Source organism: Lemur catta, chromosome 2 (assembly GCF_020740605.2).
Source record: "Lemur catta isolate mLemCat1 chromosome 2, mLemCat1.pri, whole genome shotgun sequence".
NCBI classification, from domain to species: Eukaryota; Metazoa; Chordata; class Mammalia; order Primates; family Lemuridae; genus Lemur; species Lemur catta.
Window position 1 is genome coordinate 47,341,302 of NC_059129.1, and position 25,785 is coordinate 47,367,086.

Genomic DNA, 25,785 nt, shown 5'->3' on the forward strand with positions numbered 1-25,785 from the left:
GTAATGTAGAATAGCAGACTGTCTCTTGCATGTACCCTGCAATGTAAGGCAGCAGTTCAGAACTTAGGTTTTGGAATCAAATATATCTGGATTAAATTCCAGTTTATCCACTTGTTAGCCGTCTAACTGTGGGCCTTAGTATGCTCAGCTGTGAAATAATGATCAAAGTTACCTCCTAGGGGTAGGTTGTGAGATTAAAAAAAAATATGCCACAAACAGTAAGGACTCAATATAGAGTAGCGTCTCAGTCTTAACTACCTAGATTAAATCATCCCTGTTTCAAGGAGCCCTCCTTCAGTAGAGACGAATGGTGATGTAGGGACAATATGTTATATGTACAGTATTGCCTGTTTTCTGTGACTGGCATAATTAAAAATTTATAAAATGCAAATCTATGGTATAACCTAGAGAGTATATTAGAGTTTTATTCTTTACTGAGTTCTACCTGCAAACTTAATTATTAAAGATTATTGAGGTTATCTTTGTTACTGTGCCTTCCTCTTGAGTAACTTTGATTTTTAAAAGGAAAATTCTCTTTTAAAAATAGATCAGTTACTTATAATTTTGCAGCAACTAAAAATCCTCATTCTTCATAAATTTGTCCAGTGAAAATTACAAATAAGAACTGGTGTAGATATATAAAGACAGATGTAGGCACAACAAATGAAATGTTGTTTCATGGACTGAAAAAAAGTCCTTTTTGCGAAGATAATAGTTTTAGTGATCCTTTTCTTGATTTTCAAAACAGGTTTACTGTTAATGTACTTTTAAAACTGTTCTTTGAGAGCTGGCTTTAGGGATCTCTGGAAACATTGCATTTATAAGCCAGACTCATAGCCACAGGGCCCTTCCTTACTGTGTGTCAAAGAGGGAAGCAGGTAGAGGTCCCCTGCCCTCCCCTGATGTCTTGAACTTCCCTTTTCTAACCTGGCATTGTTTGTCTTTAGGCCAAATACATCAAATTGGGAGGTGGGGGAGTACACTGATAACTGAGGAAATTTTATTTTAAAAGTCCTTCCTAGTGAAAGGATTACAGGCATTTTAGAGTTGTGAATGTTTGCCAGGTGCCCACAGCTAAGGGGAGTGAGGGAGTAGTGTTTTGAGCCCAGCTATATGGTAGAAATGTAACTGCTTCCTCTCTCAGCACTTGCCAATGAATTGGTCATGTCTAGAAACAACAGTCCAGAAGATAACACACAACTTATGGAGGGGCAGGAAGCTTTGGGATAAAGCACATAAGGGAAGAACCCATGTAGGGAGGTCTGGGCAGAGACTGTTTGGCATTCAGTTAGAAGCATCGCCTTTCCATCCCACGATGACTTCAGCTGGTATTTGAAGCTAGTTATTAGTGTGCCCAGTGAGCCATGCATTCCTGAGGTAGCTCAGTGTTTTTAAAATAAAGTCTGAAAGCTTGATCTGCTTAGTTCCATTAAACCACTGTTCATTGAAAGCACTTTAGCAGAGCCTGTCTTTTCATTTTATGAATACTAAACTGTAAACAGTGTTCTTAAATTTTTAGGATTTCTATATTTGATACTTGAAAAGTTGGGGTGGGGAGAGAACTGGTGTTTATTTGTGACTCACTGGAGGGAGAAAACCCTCTTCTTTAAAAAAAAAAAACTGTATATTTCTATCTCTTCTTCATATTTTACCTTCCTAGATAAAGATATGGACTGTTTGTATGACGGAAATAGGTGTTAACTTTATTTTCTCAAACCACAGAAAATAATATTCATGTCACAATTCTCAAATCTCTAGTTTTGGGTTTTGTCCCCTCCCCCCAAGTCTCTATCCCTTTATTTTCAAAAGTATGCTTTTCCTAGTTTCTCAGGAAGTTACTTATAATTTCCCCAACCCCCTCCGTTCCTTTTTGCAGACTTAGAGGGTCAGCTCTAAGTTGCAGTGCTTGGTGAATTAAGACGACATTACACTATCACAGCTGAGAAGCCAGTTATCTTATTATAATATGAATTTAGCATGTTTACATGTGGCTTTCAAAATAAGAGTCAGGTAATGTCACCTGTAACCAGACTCCTAAATAATTAAAACACAGCATAAGTCTATAATATGGTCATTAGCTTTGTCATTCATAATCTTTGTTATAAAAGGGATCCACTGACATTACATATTTCTTTCATATCTTCTCATAGTAATAAAAAAAGTTTTTAGGCCGGGCTCGGTGGCTCACGCCTGTAATCCTAGCACTCTGGGAGGCCGAGGTGGGTGGATTGCTTGAGGTCAGGAGTTCGAGACCAGCCTGAGCAAGAGCGAGACCTCGTCTCTACTAAAAATAGAAAGAAATTATCTGGCCAACTAAAAATATATATAGAAAAAAAAATAGCCGGGCATGGTGGCGCATGCGTAGTCCCAGCTACTCGGGAGGCTGAGGCAGGAGGATTGCTTGAGCCCAGGAGTTTGAGGTTGCTGTGAGCTAGGCTGACGCCACTGCACTCACTCTAGTCTGGGCAACAAAGCGAGACTCTGTCTCAAAAAAAAAAAAATGTAGTTAAGTTTGCATTTTGAAATGAAATACAAAGAACCTTAAACTATTATATCTTGTAATACATCATAAGTAGTTACAATAAAGCTATCTCAAGTAATGTTTTTCTTTTTTTACTGTCTTTTCAAAGCATGTAATTTTTAAATTTTTTTAATGTAAAAACTTAGTTTTTGAAGAGGAAGTACACGCACTCTGCAAAATTTTTAAAAAGGTATAAAAGGGTATGCAGTAAATCTCTCTCCTGATCCCCATCCACAGTTTGCTACCCTGTATGCAAAACACTCATTTTGGTTTTCATATTTACACATTATGTAGTATGTTTTTCTTTCTACTCTGAATGTCCTGGAGGTCAGTTCATTCTCGGTATAAATAAAGTTGAAGTTAACTCATTTTTTTATGGCTTCATAGTTTTACATTATACTATAATTTATTGAACCAGTTCTCTGTTTTTGGATATTTAGATTTTTTCCCCCTAGGTTTTTACTAAAATGACTTTACAGTTATTATGTGTACACAGGGCACTTTGTACATCCAAGATTATATCTTTAAGAGGAACTCCTAGACATAGAATTGATAGGTCAAAGAGTATGTGCACTTTTAATTTTAATACTGCCAAATTGCTCCCTACAGAAGTTGCACAATTTGTACTACTACTAGCAGTATTTGAGAGTCCATTCTCTTGACAGCAGAGAACAAATTTTTTTATCTTTGCTGATCTAATAGATTTTTAAAGTGGTACTTTATTTTGCTTTAATTTTTGTATCTCCTGAGGTTGAACATTTTTTTCATATACTTAAAGAGTGGTTGAGATTTCTGTGAATTGTATGTTCATGTCCTTTGTCTATTTTTCTCTTAAGCTTTGGGTCTTTTTTATTAGCGGGAACCCTTCTATATTAAGGAAATGAGTCCATTTTCTATACCGTGTTACAAATATTTCCTACAAGTATTTGTCATTTGATTGTTTATGATATGTGCTGAAATACAGAAAGTTTTTATTTTTATGTAGTCAAATATATTAGTCTGTACTTTTATGGCTTCTGGGTTTTGTGTCAGATCGAAAGGCTGTCCCTTCTCTGAAATTATATGAAAAGAAAAATTGATGTTTTCTTTGAATCCTTTTTTTGATTTTGCTTTTTATGTTTAAGTAGGCTTATCTTTGTTGATAAAAGACATCTCAAATGTTAATATCAAAACACCATTTTGTTTTTCTCGTAATGCCTTTGCTGTTTAATTGTCAGATGTCCTGTATAGCATAGACTGTAGATCCAGACACATGACCAAATGTAGCTTTGCCACCTAACTGCTGTGTGAGATGGAGAGATTAATGTGTCTAAGTCTCTGTTTTCTCGTATGTAAAATGAGGGTAATTATACCTGCCTCCAGTATAGTTATGAAAATTGGAAGATAATGTATGTATTATATTCTTGTAGCAGTGTCATAATTAATAACGCAGCATACATTAGTTCTCTTCCTTCTTCTTTCCTTTGACCTCAATGTCACAGTGATAGGAAAAACAATATAAAAAGTAAAATCAGTTGATGATAAAAAACATGTTCCAAATTATCTCATAAAAATCTATGCTTTAGTGACACTTTGGTATTAACAAACAAGTCTCTGACATAACTATCCATTGCATCATTTATAATTAAATGGTGGCATTTGCTTTCCAAAGAGGAGGCAACTGCTGGCTTAATATGTTAAAGCAAGAAAGCTACACAGTGGCATGTGAATAAAATTTTTTTTAATTCTTCCTCCTTAAAGGGAAGTTTAGAAAATGCATCTTCTTATTTTGCTCCTTTCCCCATTACGCAGTCTAATATCGTCCAGATTGCTGTGGATCTTCTCACCAAATGAGTTTTGTATCTCTAAGTTAATTTTCTGCCAGAATCACTTCAGGCTGATGACTATGGTGTTTGTGTATCCATTAAGCACACTGCCAGGATATGTCCACTACTTTCCACCTCTCCCATTAAACAGCTGTCAGCCAGTTTACAGAGCTACTCCCTTGCTCTGCATTAATTGTAGGGAGCCATGGGATGTGATATAAAATGGTGTATAAAGGAGTTATGTAAAACTGGCTTAGATATCACAAGGTAAGCATAAATTCTGCTATCAGTTGGGTCAAATTTATTAGTCTTTTATACTTGTATGAATAGAAAAGATATGGAAGGAAGTGAATTTTTAAAATTTTGTTTTTTTTGTTAACCTTTTCCTTCTTCATTCAACAACCTCCAACTAGTAAAATTCAACAATTCCGAACAAGCACATATCAGCTTTTTGGATAAGAAGATCTCTTAAAGTTGTATATGGCACCCTGCTGAATTTTACAATTGGTTTTGAAACAAAAATCTGTAAGATTAGAGCAAACATTATCCTAGCTGCTCTGATAATTAATGTGGAGAAGATTAATGATTTGTCTATGAAAGCCAGTGAGTGTTAAGTCTCCTACTGTGCCCTTTTTAAAAGGTGGAGGTGAGAAAGGTAGCAGGGAAGAAGCAAGGACTGTGCTGTTCATAGCTATATGCTTATCTTCTTTATATGAATTAGTGATTCCCTAGCTTTTTTTCCCTTGATAAAACCAAAGAAGCTTTAAATTTCAATTATAGTATATCCCTGAGGACTAGAATTTTTCATTGACTAGTGAAAGTAATGTAGAACCTGGAAGGAGGAAGGGTTAAGAAGACAACACACTTTTTATGTAACATTAAAGGCCTTCACTTCTATCTTCCTGTTCACAATGCAGTTTTCTTTTTCCCTTTCACTGAATAAGTCCCTTTCACCTACCTCCTCTTGGGGTAGGTGTCTGATATGGGTGGAAAATTAGGGATGGTAGAGTTAATACCTTTTCTCTTCACCCGTTGTATACATAATTGAACGTAAAATTGAGCAGGGTTGTTGTTAGAACCTTACATTTTCTAACTTGACAGGGCTGCCCAAGATAGTCCCTCCTTTCTCCATTAAACCACAAGTGCCTCTGTTTTCTGAGACCTTCCGTGTGAGGCAGGGAGAATGGCACCAGCACTGTTGTGTGAAATGGTGCCCTGCCTGGTATAGAAAGAATGTCATAGATGAGTATTTCACAAACTATCAATACTTAAGTATAGGTTTATATATCATAGCAGACTTACGATGGTATCTAGTGCCAATCTGATCCTGTGATTTGGAAATCAAGTCCAGTATCAGGACCAAAGTTAAATTTTTATTTTTATTCTTTTTTTTTCAATGTGGCATGCTATAAACTCTTGTTATTCAGAATGTGCTCCTCATTACCTGGGAGCATGTTAGAAATGCAGAATCTCCGGCCCTGCACCACACCTACCAAATACTAAATCAGGGTCTGCATTTGAGTAAGACCCCCAAGTTATTTGAATGCACATTAAAGTTTGAGAAGTCCTGCTATAAACCATAGCCTGCTTTTCTAAAATCAGCATCTATTATATTTTTTCTGTTGTCCAAAGTATGCAGAAAGGAGGGAAGGAAGGAAAAGAAAGAAAGAAAGAAAAGAAAGAAAATGTGTTTTATTTCACCAACAGGAAGCTTGATCATAATTTTAATGTCATTGCAATGCCACGTTGTTTGGTGCTGTTTCTGCTTGTTTCTGGAGATGCTATTTATAAATGCAGTTATTTCTACCTAATCTCTGCAATATAAATAAGTCAACTCTTTGCTGGTCTTTTAATAACAACAGCTACCATTTATTAAGAGTTTATTGTGTTCAGGCACTATATTAAGTTATAAAGTTCTCTAATTCTAAAACAACCTTTTCCTCTTCCCCTTGCCCACATGTATTTTTTCAAATGAGGAAATAGGCCCAGAGAATTTTAATGTGACTTGCTCAGGTCACATAACTCCTAAGTACTAACGGGATTCAAACTTGATTTTGTTTGAGTCCAAAACCTTTAGCCAGTGTTCTTTTCTGTCTCTTTGCCATTTGGTCAGAATTTATCTAAGAGTAGTTAGGTAAAATGTATAATTCTTACTAATTTGTAATATGTGCTTGACTTTTGGGTTATCATTCTTTTGATTTTACAGGGCACAGCACAACTTGAATATTTTTGTTTGTTTTTTGGAGACAGTGTCTCGCTTTGTTGTCTAGGCATGTGGGCATTAGCATGATCATAGCTCACTGCAACATCAAACTCCTGGGCTCAAGCAATCCTCCTGCCTCAGCCTCCCCAGTAGCTGGGGCTACAGTCATGTGTCACCATGCTGGGCTAATTTTTCTATTTTTTATAGAGCTGGGGCCTTGCTGTGTTGCTCAAGCTGGTCTTGAACTCCTGACCTTAAGCGATGGGGAGGCTGAGGGGGGAGGATCAAAGTGCTAGGAGTACAGGCATGAGACTTGATTTTAATAGCCTCAGACTGGAATAAGGATTATAGTATAATTCTGCCACTGACTGTCTTGACAACTCTTACTTTTGTTGGCTTTATTTTTTCTCTTGTAAACTTAGGGAGCAGGTATGTGTGTTGGGGGTGACTGGCTTTGGGGACGAAGAATTTGTATATTTTTTGCAAATAAGTATTATAAAATCAAATTTGCTACTAGAATGCACTATCCTTTGTGAATTCCTCAACTTATAATTTACTAGGGAAAAATGTGGTTAGTAATACCTTTCTTCTTCTTCTTCTTTTTTTTTTTTGAGATAGTCTCTCTCTCTCTGTCTCCTAGGCAAGAGTGCCTTGGCATCACCCTAGCTCACAGCAGCCTCAAACTCTTGGGCTCAGGTGATCCTCCTGCCTCAGCCTCCTGAGTAGCTGGGACTGCAGGCACTTACCACCACGCCCGGCTAATTTTTCTATTTTTAGTTGCCCAGCTAATTTTTTTTCTTTTTTTGGTAGAGACAAGGTCTCACTCTTGCTGAGGCTGGTCTTGAACTCCTGAGCTCAAGCAATACTCCTGTCTTGGCCTCCCAGAGTGCTAGGATTACAGGCATGTGTCACCATACCCAGCCAGTAATACCTTTCAACAAACTCTAGCCATCAATCTATAAGTATAGAAGGGGCTTTCAGGGGCAAGCTAGCCAGACACTGAATAAAGGAAGGTTTGATTTTCATGATAGTTTTTATTCAGAAAACCTCTAGAGAAGAAACTATGTGTATATAAAATGTATTTTAAAGTAGACATTCTCCTTTTCATTGAATATAGTTGGTCTGATTGAGATATTATTGCTAACATTTATTAAGACATTTTAATAATGACATAGCCTGGCACAATAGATCACACCTGTAATCCTAGCACTTTGAGAGGCCAAGGAGGGAGGATTGTTTGAGGCCACGAGTTCGAGACCAGCCTGAGCAAGAGTGAGACCCGATCTCTACAAAACAGAAAAAAATTAGCTGGGTTTGATGGTGTGTGCCTGTATAGTCTCAGCTACTCCAGAGTCTGAGGCAGAGGATTTCCCCAGTCCAGGCATTCAAGGCTGCAGTGAGCTATGATGATGCCACTGCACTCTAGCCCAGGTGACAGAGTGAGACCCTGTTTCAGAAACAAAACAAAACAAAAAAACCCCCCAAAACCAACATAGAAGTTGTCACATTTTAAAAAGATTAGAGAGAAAAAAAAGATATGTAAAGTAATGCATATGTTAATTAGCTTGATTTAGCCATTCCACAATGTGTACGTATTTCATAACAGCATGTTGTATACCAAAAATGTGTATATAATTTTTATTTATCAATTTAAAATAAATAAGATTTGAAAATTTTAGAGTCCAGAATGTGCTGACTCTAAACTGCCTGTAATCTGACTTTTTGGCATAGGCAGGGAGGAAACATTTAATTTGGCAACAGGAAAATATCCAAATGTAAGAGCAGTTTTATACAGCCACAAGAAAAATGTCATTTACTTGTCTGGAAAAATCAGGAATGATTCAAGAAAAATTAGCTTTTAAAAAGATTTTAGTAATTTGAGTGGTATTTCCATTTGTTTGCTCAATTTGGTTTCTAATACTTTCTGTCACTGTTTAAATTATTTCATTATTATCAATAGGAAGAAAGCCAATTTTAAAAAGTAGGTTCAGCATGATAGGGCACACCTATAGTCCCAGCTACTCAGAAAACTGATCCAGGAGGATCACTTGAGCCCAGGAGTTCGAGACTGTTACGCTCAAGTCACGCCTGTGAATAGCCACTACAACTGTAGCCTAGGCAACACAGCGAAGCCCTGTCTCTGAATTTTTTTTTTAAGCAGATTAATAATATTGGCCAATTGTAGAACTCACTGGGTTCCAGTGTTCCTTTCTGCAAAAATATATGATTCAACTGAGCAATTCATATTGAAAACTGAAAACAGATACATAAATAAGTACATATACATACATGTTTGTAGCAGCACTATGCACAAAAGGTATCTGTCATTGTATGAATGATTAAACAAATTGTGGTATATCCATGCAATGGAATCTTATCTAGCCATAAAAAGAAATCACATACAGATACATTCTACACTGTGGATGATGAACCTCCAAAACATTTATGCTAAGTGAAAGAAGCCAGACATGAGTGGTGACATGTTAAATGATTTCACTTGTATGAAATACACAGAATAGGTAAATCTATAGAGACAAACTCAGATTGGTGGTTACCAGGGGCAGTGGGGAGAGGGAATAGGAAGCAGTTGCTTAATGGGTATGGCGGTTCCTTTTGGGGTGATGAAAATTTTTTGGAACTAGAAAGAGGCAGTGGTCACACAACATTTTAAATGCACTAAAAGCCATTGAGTTGTTCACTTTAAAATTGTTAATTCTATGTTATGTGAATTTCACCTCTATACAAATTGCGTATGTATTTTTATTTTCTTTTGGTTGAATCCTTGGTATGTTTGGTGCATATTCACATGTCATGTGATCATTCTGAGAGATATTCTTCTCAGATTTCACGCTTAGTAGATTTTAATATTGGACCCATTCATTGCATTGTTTTATTTCAGCAATAAGTTTCCATTTTCTAACTCAAGGGTTAATAGAGTTGCTATAAAAATGGCAGCATTAAAAAACCATAATTCCTTATGGTGCTTTCACCACTCAGAACTGATGTTTTCATGCCCCTTTTAATAGGCAAAATATCCAAGTTAAGGAAGGAAAATGGTATGTCATGTACGTCAACTAAGGAAGAGAATTTCTCTCAGTGTTTTTATTTATTTATTTTTGAAACTTGAATTAACACTGGGGTCAGATTACTACAAAAAGTGTACATGAAAATATTGTATCTTGTGAACTTATTCTTTTCTATTTTGTTCTTATGAGATATTTAGTTATGCTGAATTAGTGGTATTTATGGCTACAAAACATTAGCGTTTAAACAGCAGATTAGTCTGACAGATATAACTTCCTTACTCATCTTTTAGCCAATCTCATCCATACAGGGAATGTCATTCATCCATAAAAGGAATGAAGTACTGATACATGCTACAACATGGATGAACTTTGAAAATATTATGCTATGTGAAATAAACCAGTCACAAAAGACCATATATTGTATGATTTCATTTCTATGAAATGTCCAGAATAGACAGATTTCACAGGGACAGAAAGTAGAATGGTGCTTGACAGGGGGGTGGGAGTTGGCCAGAAGGTTGGAAGGGAATGAGGGGATCGCTGCTGAAGGGTACAGGGTTTCTTTTTGGGGTGATAAAAATGTTCTAAAATTGGCTGTGGTGATGGTTGCATAACTCTGTGAATATATTATAATACTGTGCTTAAAACCATTGAATTGTACTCTTTAGATGGGTGATCTTTATAGTATGTGAACTGTATCTCAATAAAGCTATTGCAAAAAGAACCTATTACTTAAATTATAAATTATTGACAAATCATTTTCCAATCCATTTTAAAACCCAGTTCTTCAAGGAAACTTCTTAATTTCTCCATTCCCTAAATATTCACCTATCCCATTTATACTGAATCATTTTATACTTGAAACATTGTTTCATGGGTTTTCTTTATGTATCCTGATTCTCTAGTCCCAAGTGCTGGGACTGCTACTTCTTTTGCCCCCTGTTTTATCATTGTGATCAGAGGCTTTGTCTACTCACAGGAGACATCAGGAAATGCTTGGTAACTATATAAGGTCTTGGAGGATGCTTACTCAACTTTGAAGTTCTGCATCACATTGTGGATTCTGTTAGCATTTATTATTTGTATTATTTTAGTATTCCTTGTGTTATGGCTCTTTGCATTTTAGTAAAATAACCTAATTTTGTGTGTATGTGTGTGTGTAGTTTAATACTGGATATCTCCCTCAAGGTGTGGGCACTCTATTTGGGAAACAAATTTAGTTTTAGTTCCTGCCTGCATATTAGCTAGTTTACTTTTTTACAGATGAAATTCCAGGTCTAAGTTTTTGAATTGGTTAGTGTTTACTAAATAAGGAATGGATTTACTGACTTTTTTGAAACTAAGTAAATTCCCATTCCATTTCATAAAATAATTCTTCTTCCAGTCCAGAAAGAGAGGCCTTCAGAAGCCTACAGGGCTCTGAGGACATGGACCCTGCTGATAGATAATGAACAGTTAGCTCAAGTGAAGTGGTGTTGTCATGTGGGTACAAACATCTGTTAGTCCTTCAAAACAAGGGTTAGTTAGGAGAGTAGATTACAGTGATTTTCTTCCATGTCATTCTACCTCTTGCTTTTTAAAATATTTCTCTCAAATATAAATTCAGCAAGCCTTTTAAATGCATTATTGTGGACAAGTAGTCTTTTCTTATTCAGTCCTTGTTTAGAAACCCCATGCCTGATTTATGGAATCTTTAATGTCCTTCTCAAAAGAACCAAAGAGCTTTGAATAGCATATGGAGATACCTTTTTTCCAAGGTTAACATTTCCTTTTGTAAGTATATTTTAGGCAGCAGCTTGCCCTCCTAAAAGTATCTCTTTTATAACAGAGCATTTTTAATAGAATATATTGTTTAGCTGTCTTGGAATTAAGTCTATAAAATATTAATGAGTGTACGAAGGCTTGAAAAACCCAGCAGTGTGTGTGTAACTTATCTAGCTTTCAGTAGCTCAAAGAGAGTAGCAAGGAATCAAAGCAAAATTTTGAAGAAAAACTGTTCTTCACAGCTGGCTGCCTTGGTACATATAAAATATTAATATTTGTACAAAAGGCTGATGCTCTCAGCAGAGGCTTTGAAACCAATCTGGATATCTTGGGAGGATGGGAAGTATAGTAGGGTGAGTAGAAGACTCTGACTCAGCAGAACATCTCCAGGTGCCCTCAGCCACAGTCCATGGAGGGAGCATAGCTAATTTCATTTGAGCACAAGGGCTCATGAAGCTCCTGGCTTCCCTGCTGTGGAGCCTTTCTTATGTTCTTTTTTTTTTTTTTTTGAGACAGAGTCTCACTCTGTTGCCCGGGCTAGAGTGAGTGCTGTGGCGTCAGCCTTGCTCACAGCAACCTCAAACTCCTGGGCTCAAGCGATCCTCCTGCCTCAGCCTCCTGAGTAGCTGGGACTACGGGCATGAGCCACCATGCCCGGCTAATTTTTTCTATATATATTTTTAGCTGTCCAAATCATTTCTTTCTATTTTTAGTAGAGACGGAGTCTCGCTCTTGCTCAGGCTGGTCTCGAACTCCTGAGCTCAAATGATCTGCCCGCCTCGGCTTCCCAGAGTGCTGGGATTACAGGAGTGAGCCACCGCACCAGCCCCTTTATGTTCTTTATGTAATTCATGCAGGCCTCTTGTTGCAGGGACTGGGAAGACATTGCTTTTTCCAAGGCTGGGCTTAAACATTCCTCAGGGCATCCTTTGCTCGCCTTGAATTGTCACTCCATGTAGGAGAGCACATTTGGTACCAGAATTTTTGGAATTTGTCTTTACTTCCTTATTTCATGGTAGACTCATAAGTCTCCCTTTAACTAACATCCCAAAAAAGAGCTTAGGCTCTTCCTTTCGTTTTCTCTCTTCTGTAGTTTGTGCCTCATATTGAATTTAAACTTAGGAGCACATAGGTTATATGGCATACTTTTATAATGATATATATATATATATATATATATTTATATTTTTTTTGAGACAGAGTCTCGCTTTGTTGCCCGGGCTAGAGTGAGTGCCGTGGCGTCAGCCTAGCTCACAGCAACCTCAAACTCCTAGGCTTAAGCAATCCTACTGCCTCAGCCTCCCGAGTAGCTGGGACTACAGGCATGCGCCACCATGCCCAGCTAATTTTTTCTATATATATATATTTTAGTTGGCCAGATAATTTCTTTCTATTTTTAGTAGAGACGGCGTCTCGCTCTTGCTGAGGCTGGTCTTGAACTCTTGAGCTCAAGCAATCCACCCACCTTGGCCTCCCAGAGTGTAATGATATATATATTAATTAGAAAACATAGGTCTCTAGCCTCCAATGTAAATTTTGAGTTGTAGTACCTAAATATTAGTGTAGTAGATGTATCATTAACAGAGTTTTAGATAAACATTATACCAATTTTTTGTCTTGTATTATGATTTTTAAAGACTATTCCTCTTTTAAATGATCTGTTTTTTTATCTCATAGCCTTATTAAACTATGAATTCTGATGTACAGCAGTCTATATTCCATGCTTATATTTATTATCCAGTCAAAATGTCCTTGTTCTAATTTTCTCTGGCAACTGTAGATCTGCTTGATTAGGTTTAGACGATAATGTGCCATTACAGCTAAAGCCTGTTTGACCTAAGGTACTGTTGTTGTAAAGAATCCACTTACTTGACCTCTCCTTTGCAGTGTGGCAACAAAATTAATGTGCCAGTGAGTAAATTCCAAGTTACAGCTTCTCACCTTGGCTTGAAGTGATGCTATGGGATCTTGGTCTGGCTTCTGCTTTATCATAGATAGATAGATAGATGGATTTTTCTGTGTATTAACAGAATTCCATTATAGAGTATAAATATGTGATTTAGCTTTTTCCTTTCTTTGTGAAGAAAGCACGGAGTGTAATAGCTCAATTCCAAATCAAGCTCTATTTTCTGCTTGTAAGAAATTGTTTTAATGACCTTTAATTAGACGTGTTTTCAGTGAGGTTGACCTTGACACTAATCACAGAAACATATTTCTCTTGACTGTCTTGATTGAGCCTTCCTTAATAGCCAATGCAGGAAAAGTAGGAAGTCAGTAGGACCCAAATCTTTAGTCTTGGACCTGCATAGCTATTTCAGTTTTATCTGAACTCCTACCTTGAGAAAATTAGGTTTTATAGAAAAGCTATTAAAATTCAGTCTAGCTTCTTTACTCATCTTCTTTAAACAGTACAGCTTTTAGAACTATTGAAATATCTCCATTAGAATATATCCACAAACTATTACAGATAGGTGACCTTCCTTTTGACTGCTGATCTCAGAGTGCCTAGGGTAAATTGATTTTATAAAATTTCAGCCTCTGGATCTCAGGAAAGGTAGCTATTCTGATTTTAGTTTTACATTTTGATGTTATTGCTACATTATCAATATCTGTGTTACCAAATACCAACAAGCAAAACATTTTAAAAATGATGGTAATGGTAATAAAGTGTCATCTTTGTGACTTCTTAGCTTACTCTTAAAGTATTCATTTGGAGCTCTCTGACACCGATGAAACAGCACAGCATTTATGGTTGCAGTTGGTATGATCTCTCTGGCAATAACTAAAATAAGAACTCATACCTAGAATATATAAAGGATACCAACAAATTAATTAAAAAGAAGACACATTCTCCCTATAAAAAAAAAACCTCATAGGTAAATGAGCAAAACTTTGGGCACTTTACACAAGGATAGATGTTCAACTGTCAATAAACATATGAAAAATAACTTATAATTTTTAGTCATCAGGGAAATACAGAGAGAGTGTGAAGTGTTGGTGAGGATGTGCAATAACAGAAATCCTCATGCATTTCCATTAGGAGTGTAAATTATTGTCATATATTTTATCTTTATGCTATAAACAGACAAAACATTGCTACTATTTTTGTTTTAAGCTGATACCTATCTTTTAGAGCAAATACATATAAGGAAAATGTGAAGCTTATATTTACCTTATTCTGTATTTGGTGCTCTTCCTTTCTATATGTAGATCTAAGGTTCCATCTGGTATCAAATTCCTTATGTGTTGTAGAGCTTCCTTTAACATTTTTTATCATGTGGTTCTGCTGGCAATAAATTTTTTTACTTTTTTTTTTTGTCTGAGAGGTATTTATTTGTCCTTAATTTTTCTTTTTTAAAATAAAAAATATGGAATGTTTTATGAATTTGCATGTCATTCCTGGGCAGAGGCCATGCTAGTCTTCTCTATATTGATCCAATTTTAGTATATGTGCTGCCAAAGCAAGCACCTTCATTTTTAGAATATATTTTCTCTGGGTGCAGAATTACGGGTTGGCTGGGTTTTTGTTTGGTTTGGTTTTTTTGTTGTTGTTTATTTTTGTTTTTCCTTTTCAGCACTTTAAATATGTCACTCCATTTTCTTCTAGTTTTCATACTTTCTCATGAGAAGTCTGCTGTAATTCTTAGCTTATGCTTCAGCATGTCTTTTTTCCAATAGCAGTCTTCAGGATTTTATCTTTATCCTAGGTTTTCAGCTGTTAAATAGGATATGCTGTGTCTGTGTGTTTGGTATTTATCTGGATTCATTTTGTCTGAGCTTCTTGGACTGGGATTTGGTGTCTGTTATTAATTTTGGAAATTTTTCAGCAATGATTTCTTTGAATATTGCTTCTGCCCCATTTTCTCCCTATTATCCTTCTGATATTACAGTTACACATATGTAAGACTGACTGCCTTTGGATGCTCTGTTCTTTATTTTCCATGCTTATTTCTCATTGTGATTAAGTTTGGGTAATGTCTATAGCCATATCACTAAAACATGAAATACAGAGAAATCTACACCAGTGCTTGTAACAGTAAAACTGACTCTGTGGGAGCACAGAGAACAATCATGATAAAGATGCTGAAAACTAAAGTGTTCAGAGCAAAGGAAACATTTCATTCAGAGAAGCAATGATAAGACAGACAACTGATTGTTCAACAGAAACAATGAGATCCAGAAGGCAGTGGATGGCATCTTTAAAAGAGCAGAAAAACAGTAATTGTCAGTTTATAATGTAAACATAAGGAAAATATCCTTCAGAAATAAAGGAGAGAAGACATTTTCATGAATGTTTTATTTTGTTTTTTCAAACAAAAAATGAAGGGAGTCTGTCACTTGTACATCTAGGTTAAAAGAAGTACAAAACAAAACAAAACTTTGAGGGTATACAGGTGAGGGGAATGCCAGACAAGCTGGCAGAAGGAATGAATAACAGCAGATGAAGTAAAATTACGGCTTAATTTAAATGAATATTGACTGTGAAAACTAACAAATCTTATGTCTTCTAAAGTTTAAAATAGATGTAGAACCAATAATAACATAAAAGGAGGGCAATAAATGGAGAAAGAGCTTGCTAAGGTTCTATCTGAGATGGGATAAAAATAGTAATCTGAGTAAGAATGTAATAGATCAAAGATAGAAATGATGTAAAGAGCTGTCCTTCTCAAAGTTAGATAGCCAGAACACAACCCAGGTCAGGCTGGGGGAAACTTTTTATATTGGAAGGCCACATTAATTTAGCTGTAATCAAATAAGGCCACAAGAAACTTCAATTAGATATACTTAAAAATGTACATTATTTTGTAAAAATCTAACTACTATGTGCATAATAATTTCAAAAAATGAAAGCTATTAATTTTAGAATTAACCTTTTAATGACTGTGTTGTGTCTGTTTTTTGTTGGAAGGCATTTGAATATTTGGTTGCAGCATGGAGGTCCCCAGGTTCAGTTGATCCTTTAGATGGGTATCAGTCATTTGTGAGCTTAAGGGTGTCTTGATTTGGGTTAGGTAGGAGAATGTAGATTTGCAGCAATAAGTGGTTGAAAAGCAAGAAAGCATTTTTCAGGCATGTTGCTGAAGACATGGGTATTCTGCATTTTTCTGTATTTCAGTTGGATCTTTCTTAGCATGAGACAATGACTTTAAAATGTTATCTGCTGAGAGCTCAGTCATTGCCATCTGTAGTTCTTTAGGTGCGTTGCTGATACCAACTAGGTGAGGCTGAAATGCTAATTTGAGTGTGATGTCATGATTCTCAAAGTCAGTGAACCTTTCATTTATTCTCCAAGTAATAGGTTTATAACAGTTGCATATTCTCTAGATGATTTGCATCTATCATCCTGCTCATTAGTGACCTTTGCTGATGGGGGAAAATGTTCATCTGAAATTTCGTTTTGAAGAAGTGTTTTGAACAAAGATAGCTTTTTTCAAAATGTTTGGATTTTTTGCCACATATCATATATAGACTATTTACCTTGCAAAGAAATACTCATTTTGATTTGGCATATCACACAGAAATGCTGCCTTCCTATAGAAATATTTTTTCAATAATTCACATTGCTGATTCTCGTTCCTCATAAAATTTAATTATCTGTTCTTTCACAGATAAAATTTTGGCTAACACCTGTCCATGCAATAGCCAACACACTTTAGAATGATATGGCAAATCCACACTGAATACCTCATCATTCAACTTTAGCATGTTACAAAACTGACAATGCCTTGTTGCATTTGCCTGAGTATGGTTAACAATGCTTGTAACTTGTTGTGAAGTGTCACTGAAAATAGTAGCTTTAGCACAGAGATGTTTTTGCTGATGCAAGATACAATGAAAAGAAATGAGAGCATCTGGATATGTTAATACTTTTTTTATCTTTGCAATAAACCCTTAATGTTTTCCTGTCATAGAAGGTGCACTATCTGTACATACACTCACTAAATTTACCAAATTCAGTCAAATTTCACTACATTTATTTTGCAAGTTGTTGAAGATATCTATTCCCCATGTTTTGTTCACAAGAGTGCCCAAAATGAGTAACTCTTTGTAGCAGAGAAAATCTTCTGTTATGACCTGAATGAAGTAAAAAACCTGCACCGAGTCAGTAGTATCAGTTGATTCATCCAAAGCGATTGAATAATATATACTTTCCTTTTGAAGTATGGCATGAAGTTGTTCTGTTAAGTTGAAGGCTAATTCATGCTGCTGATCAGTTATGGTTCTTGAAAGAGGCAGTTGTTTGCACTTTGAAAGGTTATCGTGGTCTAAGCATCCTACAACTTTGATAATGTGTTCTTTCACAATTTCTACATCACTGAATGGCTTCCCTTTTTTGCTGAGTATATAAGTTACTTTATAAGTTGCTTTAGTAGCATTATTTCTAGGTCTTACTGCTGTTTGAAAGAATTGTCTTTGCTTTTGCTTTTCATCTTTTAATTTTTGCAATACAACCTTTCATGCCTCTCCCTCTAATTTAAAATATTTGTGGTTCTTGTGAGTGTTATAATGCTGCTGATGTGCATTGAATTTCTTTAATGTTGATATTGCAGTATCACAAAACAAGCAAATCATCTTATCTTTAGCAGAAACAAGATAATATTGCAATTCCCAATCCTCATTAAAAGATGTTTTCTTCCTTCAGCATTCTCTTGCTTTCGTTTGACATCATGGCTGTTAATCAGACAGAATTAAGAAATACTGTCAAGCTGTGCAGCTATTCACAAATTCTACTTCAAACAGAAACACAGTGCACCGTTGTCAAAAGCTGATAACAGACTGGTGTACTCGACCCTCATAAATTCTCACCAGCCAGCCTTGTGTGTTAGTGGCCCGGTCAGGTGGGGGAAGTTAGGACTAAATCATGAACATAGCGGCTGTCAATTTAGTCCTTATGGTTACTAATGTTCTAATTGTGCTGGTCAATCTGGGAGGATTATTTCATTAAAACTTATTTTATTCTTTGGTATTTTAAATATATTCATTTAAAAGTGAAATAAAAATATAAAAGACAAACAAAAATGTATTAATAAAAGGGATTTGTTCAGTAAAATTTGGATTTAGTCAAAAGGCTGTACTTAAGGACCTAGAAGTCCACATGTGGCCTTAAGAACGTAGGTTCCCCACCCCTAACCCAGGTCTTTCCATATTCAAGTTGCTGCTTTTTTCACTACGTAGTGTTTTTTGTTTCTTCTCCATTCTTTTTTTTTTTTTTTTTTATTGAGACAAGAGTCTAGTTCTGTTACCCTGGGTAGAGTGCAGTGGTGTCATTGTAGCTCACTGCAACCTTAAATTCCTGGGCTCAAGTGATCCTCCTGCCTCAGCCTCCTGAGTAGCTGGAACTACGGGTGCATGCCACAATGCCCAGCTAATTTTTCTGTTTTTAATAGAGATGGGGCCTCCCTCTTGCTCAGGCTGGTCTTGAACTTCTGAGCTCAAGCAGTCCTCCCACCTTGGCCTCCCAGAGTGCTAAGATTACAGGCATGAGCCACTGTGCCTGGCCTCTTCTTCATTCTTGATGCTACCTCTTGTTTGCTAGCTTCCTTATTTGTTTCCCCTCTTTTTCCTAAAAATACTTGGTTATTCTGTAATCACACATCCTTGGCTTTTACTACAGCTTTTGTTCACCTCCTGACTCATATCCTCAATACTTTAAAGTTTCAGATTATTTTCCATAACTGCTATTCTCATCAAACCATTCTCCTGCTCTTCAGTAGATCTGTGTCTTAACACCTTAAACTTCTATCTAGTGACCTCACTATGCTCAGTCCTACCTTTTCTTATCTTCTGAAATCAGCAAACTTCCTTTAGCATGTTCAGGTCAATTCTCCATTCAAGATATACTTGCTAACCTGTCTTAGTTATGGAATGTTTCCTTTGTTTGTATAGGAAAGTATTCAGACTTTCGAGTCCAACAGACTTGGGTACTTGTATCCTGATTTGGCCACTTCTTAGCTTTGTGACTCTGGGCAAATTTCTTAACCTGTAGGCACCTTAGTTTCTCCAGCTATAAATGAATATAATTATAAACACCTCAAAGAGTTGTTGGTTTAATTGAGATAACACTTAATTGCCCAATAGTGTTCCCACCTAGACATTTTAACACATTTTAATGTATCTCCTTTGTTATGCATATGCATGTTGCATAATTGGAATCCTACTTACAGTTTTGTGTCCTGGGCTTTTTGAGCATTTATCCATGTTATAATCCTAATAATTCTATTATAGATTATGTTGTAATATCAATATAATAGCTATAATAATTACATTTTATAGCAAAGATAATAATCTTTGAAATTGTTCTTAACAGTGGTATAATAATCCAGGCTAAATGGATATGTTACAATTTAACCATTTTTCCCTTGAGTATATCAGTTGTTTAAAAGTTTCACCAGTAGAAATAACTCCGTGGAGAACATTTTTGTCAAGAAGTCTTTGAGACAGTTAAGTTGTATCAGAAATGTGATTTGGGCTCTGCTCAGTGGTCACAGCGGCATGATGGGAAAGGCCCTAAGTGTCAGAGCAGATTATAGGGAGATATGGACCTCATTACCCAAAGAGAACAAAAGTCCGAGTACCTACTTTACTTAAAATGTACTGAAGAACTACTGGGGAAGGCATAGATGTAGATTGTTTTTAAAAGGCATTTGATATATCTGTGTCTCTTTTATTAAAAAAAGCTAGTATTAAGGATGACTGAGAGAAGTTGCTTTATCTAATAATTCTTTTTTTTTTTTTGAGACAGAGTGTTACTCTGTTGCCCGGGCTTAGAGTGCCATGGCATCAGCCTAGCTCACAGCAACCTCAAACTCCTGGGCTCAAGCAATTTTACTGCCTCAGCCTCCCAAGTAGCTGGGACTACAGGCATGTGCCACCATGCCCGGCTAATTTTTTACATATATATATATTTTTAGTTGTCCAGCTAATTTCTTTCTATTTTTTTTAGTAGAGACAGGGTCTTGCTCTTGCTCAAGCTGGTCTCGAACTCCTGAGCTCAAACAATCCACCCGCCTTGGCCTCCCAGAGTGCTAGGATTACAGGTGTGAGCCACCGTGCCCGGCCTATCTAATAATTCTGAACGGGAAAGATGACCAGGCAAAGAACACAGGAGTCCCTGGACTTTGTTTAGCTCAAGTTATAACTGCAAAGTAGATGTCATGTCTTATCTTACCTAGAACCTAGCAAACTTCTTTACTTACAATTAGCATTTCATTGATGTGATGTGTTCTGAATTGAATTATTATTATTCAAATCTAGAAACTAGAAAGTAATGATCAGTCTTGGTTTTGTGCCTATGAAATTACACTTAGTAATGATGTAGCTACTCTTAATGTAAGATCTAAGCCTTGGTTGCCCTCCCAATAATCCAAAGGCTATTATAATTACTTTGTTGGCATAAAGATGTAGCTTTTGGGTATGAAGCAAGTGTGAAGCTTTTTGAAAAGATACGGAAGACTGGTAGCTGAAAAATTTGAACATGTTAGCCAAAATAGCTGCAAGTAAACCCTTACCCAAGAGCTAAATTCCTGAGAACTAAGTTTGAAATAATTTATTTAGATCTGATATAAGATGATAGGAAAGGGCTTAGGTTTAGTTTACTCTTTATAGAAATTAAACATTATATAACATAGACTGGCATTGATAATGAGAAGGGACATAAAATTCAAGGATAGGCTAGAAAATATTAATCCAACTTTGTCAATCTTCATTATTTAAAAAAAAAAAGGTGGAAGTTTTGCCTTTGTGTAAATGAAGTTGAACTCTGGCTAGAGTTGAAGTCATTGGACCAGCTGTTTGTTTGACCTAGGTGATGGAACTTATATTTATTGCAATGTTTGCCTCCTCACCTCTTTGTAAGACCAAGCTTGTCATTTGTGCGGGGCTCACAGAAATGGTCTGCAGCCTGTTTTAACCAGGTAATTAGAACAGCATGTGTGTAACAGCTAGTAGTTTAAGGCAGTAATTCAGCTCTGTCTGGAAAGATTATTCATCCTTCCATTTACTCATTTTTCTATTTGTACTGAATTTTACATGCCACTCTATAGGAACAGTTAGTTTTCCTATGGTAGTACTTATAATTAACTGTACTTGTTACACAATTAGCAACTCTGCCTTGAGTTGAAAGTCCTTTTATCTTTTATTTTACTGATAGCCAAGAAACAGGTAAATTTTTATGTTCTTCTAAAATCCTTTCAGGGCCGACTCAATCAGTCAATCACAGGACATCTCTGTAATAACTCTTGTGACATTCATTTAATGGCACTTGGCAAAACAATTAAAATTACTAGCTTAGCTATTTAAATAAGCAAAGTCTTTGTTTAAGAGGATACTAACTGTTTCAAAATAAATATTATTTTGCAAATGGTTTAATTCTAGAATTTAAAAATACAACTTTCTAATGAAAATGTTTTCTACCTTGTGCATCAGATTTCTAACCTTTTGCTCCCTTTGGGATCTGGAAAAGTGTTAATACAAAGTTGGGCTTTTTACTGAAATGATTTCCTCAGCTTTTTAAAAATATATAGATTTGAATTTACTTGTTATATTTTACATTCAATTTCATCTTTTGTGTGAACTCAGATGTGCCAAATTGCATACTTCAGTGTTTTTATTCAGTGAAACAAACTAGTTTCTTCCTCTTCTCTTTGTATAAAGCTTTTACCTTCTCCACCTCCATCTCTACTTCAGCCATGCAAGAAATGGAGATGTTAAAATACAAGAAAATAAGCCAGAATAAGAAAGGGGAAAATCCACTGGGATTGGTCTAATAAACCCTTACTAAATCTGCTTTACTGAAAGGGCACCTGATATGTTATACTGGAATGTTCCACCCTTCTCTAGTTATTTTATTAGAAAAAACAGTATTGGCATTTCTGGCTTAAGATGTAAGAAACATCTAAGGAAGAACTATTGCAAAGCCAGCAGAGGGAGCACATCATGTGTTTGTTTGTTGGGTTGTTTTGAAAAATATGCAGTGTCTTTTTTAAAAAAGATTCTTGACCAAAGTAACTAAAAATAAATAATTTTTTCCAATATTATTTCAAAATTGATATAAAACCAGAAGAAAAATTTTTTAAAAATATTCTTTGTCAAAAGCTGATAATGGGTCTTCTCCCAAAATGGGAACTCACTTCTAAGGAGTGATTCTCAAAATGGAATGGCTCTAGTAGGCATTTTTAAAAGTTGTTGTAGATATTTTTTAAAAAAGGAATTAAGGTGAACAACCAACAAGAATTATAGCTTGTTCATTGAATGGTATTTTACATTTAAGACTTTTAATTTTATAAATACAATTGTTTTTATACCACCCCCTAAAAAGAGGTTTTTAAAAAAGTATTATGTAATAATGAATTGTGTTTAACTTGTGAATTTAATGTTTGAACTGTGTAACAGCATAAAGACTGTAACAAGGCAGATTATACTTTTGAATCTTGAAGTTTTAAAGGAAAATAACCAGAAGAACTTCATATTTATTGCTACATTAACTTTAAAACCAAATCTTGTAAGTTAAGCATGGGATTGACTAATAGAAAGTTTACCTCTCTTCATCAGTGTTACTAAGCCAGTTTCTCCTATTGAAGAATTTCAACTCTCTGGGGACCTTATAATTGCTTTAAGGAAATCACTTCCCAATAATATTATTTCTTTCAGTCTGTATTTGCTTACTATGGTAGTGTCCTGTTTGTTTCTACAACTTGTTAGCTGTATTACCTTAGACAAGTGACTTGGTCTCTGTGAGTCTATTTCCTCATCTCTCTGAGCCCCTACTTTGTCAAAATAGGAAAAAGCTACTAGCCACAGTGTCTGACCCTTGGTAATCAATCAATCAGTGAACAAGTGGTGATATGTCTTGAGGAGTCTTGAATGAAAGGGGAAAGAGAGTGATAGTTATGGAGTCAAAGGTAAAAAGGGGGCTTTTTTGTTTTTTAGCATGTATCATGGAAATAGATTTTAGTATGTTTATATGCTGATGGTAAGGAACCCAGCATATGCGGCGAGTCAAAGGGATGCTAGTTGGCTTGAAATGGCCCTAGTTGACCCAGTTATGTAAGTCTTTTTAATAAAATTTGTCAGTCTAGATTAGGAGCAGATTGTGGATTGATTCAGGTTTGAGGGTTTGTTTGCAGGGACTATGTATGGAACAGAAGCCACAGTTTGCAATGGAGTTGGGGATTGGTGGTAGTAGTCCAAATAGTAGACCGTAGGAATTTGGGCTGGGTAGCGTAAGGGGAACTGGAGAAGAAAAGCAAGAATAGTTTGGAGTAAAGGAAAGGAGCACAGACTATGGAAAGAAAGTAAATGTGGTCAGAATATGTGATGGTGATTCTAAGATTTCTGAAATGGGCTGTTTGGGGTACTGAAGGTCAGGTTATTACCTTGGGAATTGTTAGCTGAATTGGGATGGCGGATAAATGTCATTAGAAATGAGGTGAAAGCTCTGGGTGACTTCTGTGCTGGGGAGGTTATCTACAGGGTAAGAATGATAGCAGCTCCCGTTTATTGGATTTACCATATGTTAGACACTATTCTGTATGCCTTACACGTATTAACTCAAGAGAAAGTCAGATTGGACCCTAAATAAGACTTCTCTATCCCTAGAATTAGTTGAATAGAGGAGGATATTTTCAAGGAAATAGTCCATTTTATCAGGAATTTCAGATTGTTGGTCATATGTTTTAAGAAATGATCAAGAAATGTTAAGTGGAAATCAAGATTATGTGGAGAAAATACTGTTATCAACAAAGAAGCATACAGGTCCCTTTGCTGAACTTTGGAACATGCAGGAGGGGATGCTACCCATTTTGGATATTGAGTCTTTTCCTTATTTTATTTCATCTTTGTATGACCAGGAAAATGAGCCCTGTTTGCAAATTGCACATGTCTTCTAAGATTTGTAGTTCACAAACAAATGAACCATAAAAGAGAAACTGCTCAAGGTTTCCAATCCCCTGTGGGAACTGTAACTATTGATAATATTAAAAATCATTTTACTCTTCTCCTTTTAAAAAGGAATAGAATAGAAAATGAAAAGAAATTCTTGCTACTTGTTCTTACACTTCATTATTCTTTTATTTTAGAGGTTGATCACAAACCGAGCCACGTGTATATCTCCTGAGAGGATGGTGATTTAGAGTGAATACAATCAAATTTGAATTCATTTAATTATCAAAGATCACTTTTTGCTTAGATATAATGAAATCTAAACTATGACAGATACTTCATGGATAATATGAACTAGAACCAATCCAAGTAAACATCTTCTATATGTAATTAGAGGCTCTTATGGGTCTTCTTTTGTCATTTCTAATTAGATTTGAAAGTTCCTATTAAATGCATAGGGTCGTTGATGGTTGCCTTATGTCTAATTCATGTTAGTAAATAGTCAGAATTGACTGGAAATTAAGTTTTTATATTTCCTAAGCCTAGTGAAAAGCTGATTTCACGTTGACAGTTACAGGTTCATAAATATAGGTGAGCTTTTCTTTATTGGTATGATTTTTTACATGCATGGGATTATGGAAGTTTTACACATGTATTAAAGTTCTTTTTTCCTTAGTGAACTACAACTGAATCGAAATATATAGCTCAAGAGAAGTAAGAATTAAAATGCTTTTACTTGAGAAGACATCTTCATATGTAACACCGTAAACCTTACATTATGTTTATTTACTTTGTAGCTCCATTTTCAAAATATATAATCATAGCCAAGGCATTTTTCTCTGAACCTCTTTTTAACAAAGGGTTCCTTCCCTTGGCTTCTCTAATTTTGCTTATTCAAGCTGTGGCTCGTGGTTTCTAAGCAACTAAGGTGATACACCACTGGGCATGAATGTACACCATTTAAGTGATTGTGTATTTTGACTTTGAAACTCTAAAAACTGATCCTTAAAAAAGGGGACATTCATTTTCTTATGTACCCATGTTCTGAATATCAATAATAGTTACATTTATTTTTATTTTTAGATTTTTTTTTATTTCAGCATATTGCAGGGGTAGAAATGTTTAGGTTACGTATATTGCCCTTGCCCCACCAGAGTCAGAGCTTCAAGCATGTCCATCCCCCAGGCGGCATGCACCCCACCCATTAGGTGTATATATACCCATCCCCTCCTCCCTCCTCCCACCTGCCTGACACCGATGAATGTTATTGCTATATGTGCACTTAAGTGTTGATCAGTTAATACCAATTTGATGGTGAGTACATGTGATGCTTGTTTTTCCGTTCTTGGGATACTTCACTTAGTAGAATGGGTTCCCGCTCTGTCCAGGATAATACAAGAGGTGCTAGATCACCGTTGTTTTTTGTGGCTGAATAGAACTCCATGGTATACATATACCACATTTTATTAATCCACTCATGTATTGATGGGCACTTGGGTTGTTTCCACATCTTTGCAATTGTGGATTGTGTTGCTGTAAACATTCAAGTGCAGATGTCTTTTTTATAGAATGTCTTTTTCTCCTTTG

General features: G+C 35.9%; 1 protein-coding gene and 1 non-coding gene across 4 annotated transcripts in view; one reads left to right on the forward strand and one right to left on the reverse strand.

The window, feature by feature from the left end:
* The window catches only part of ZFAND3 (zinc finger AN1-type containing 3), a 324,626-nt gene that overhangs the window by 190,629 nt on the left and 108,212 nt on the right, over positions 1–25,785 (forward strand). The window lies entirely within an intron of this gene.
* Positions 14,682–14,788, reverse strand: LOC123633669. Its single transcript, XR_006733695.1, has one exon. It is a non-coding gene; the product is annotated as a U6 spliceosomal RNA (small nuclear RNA).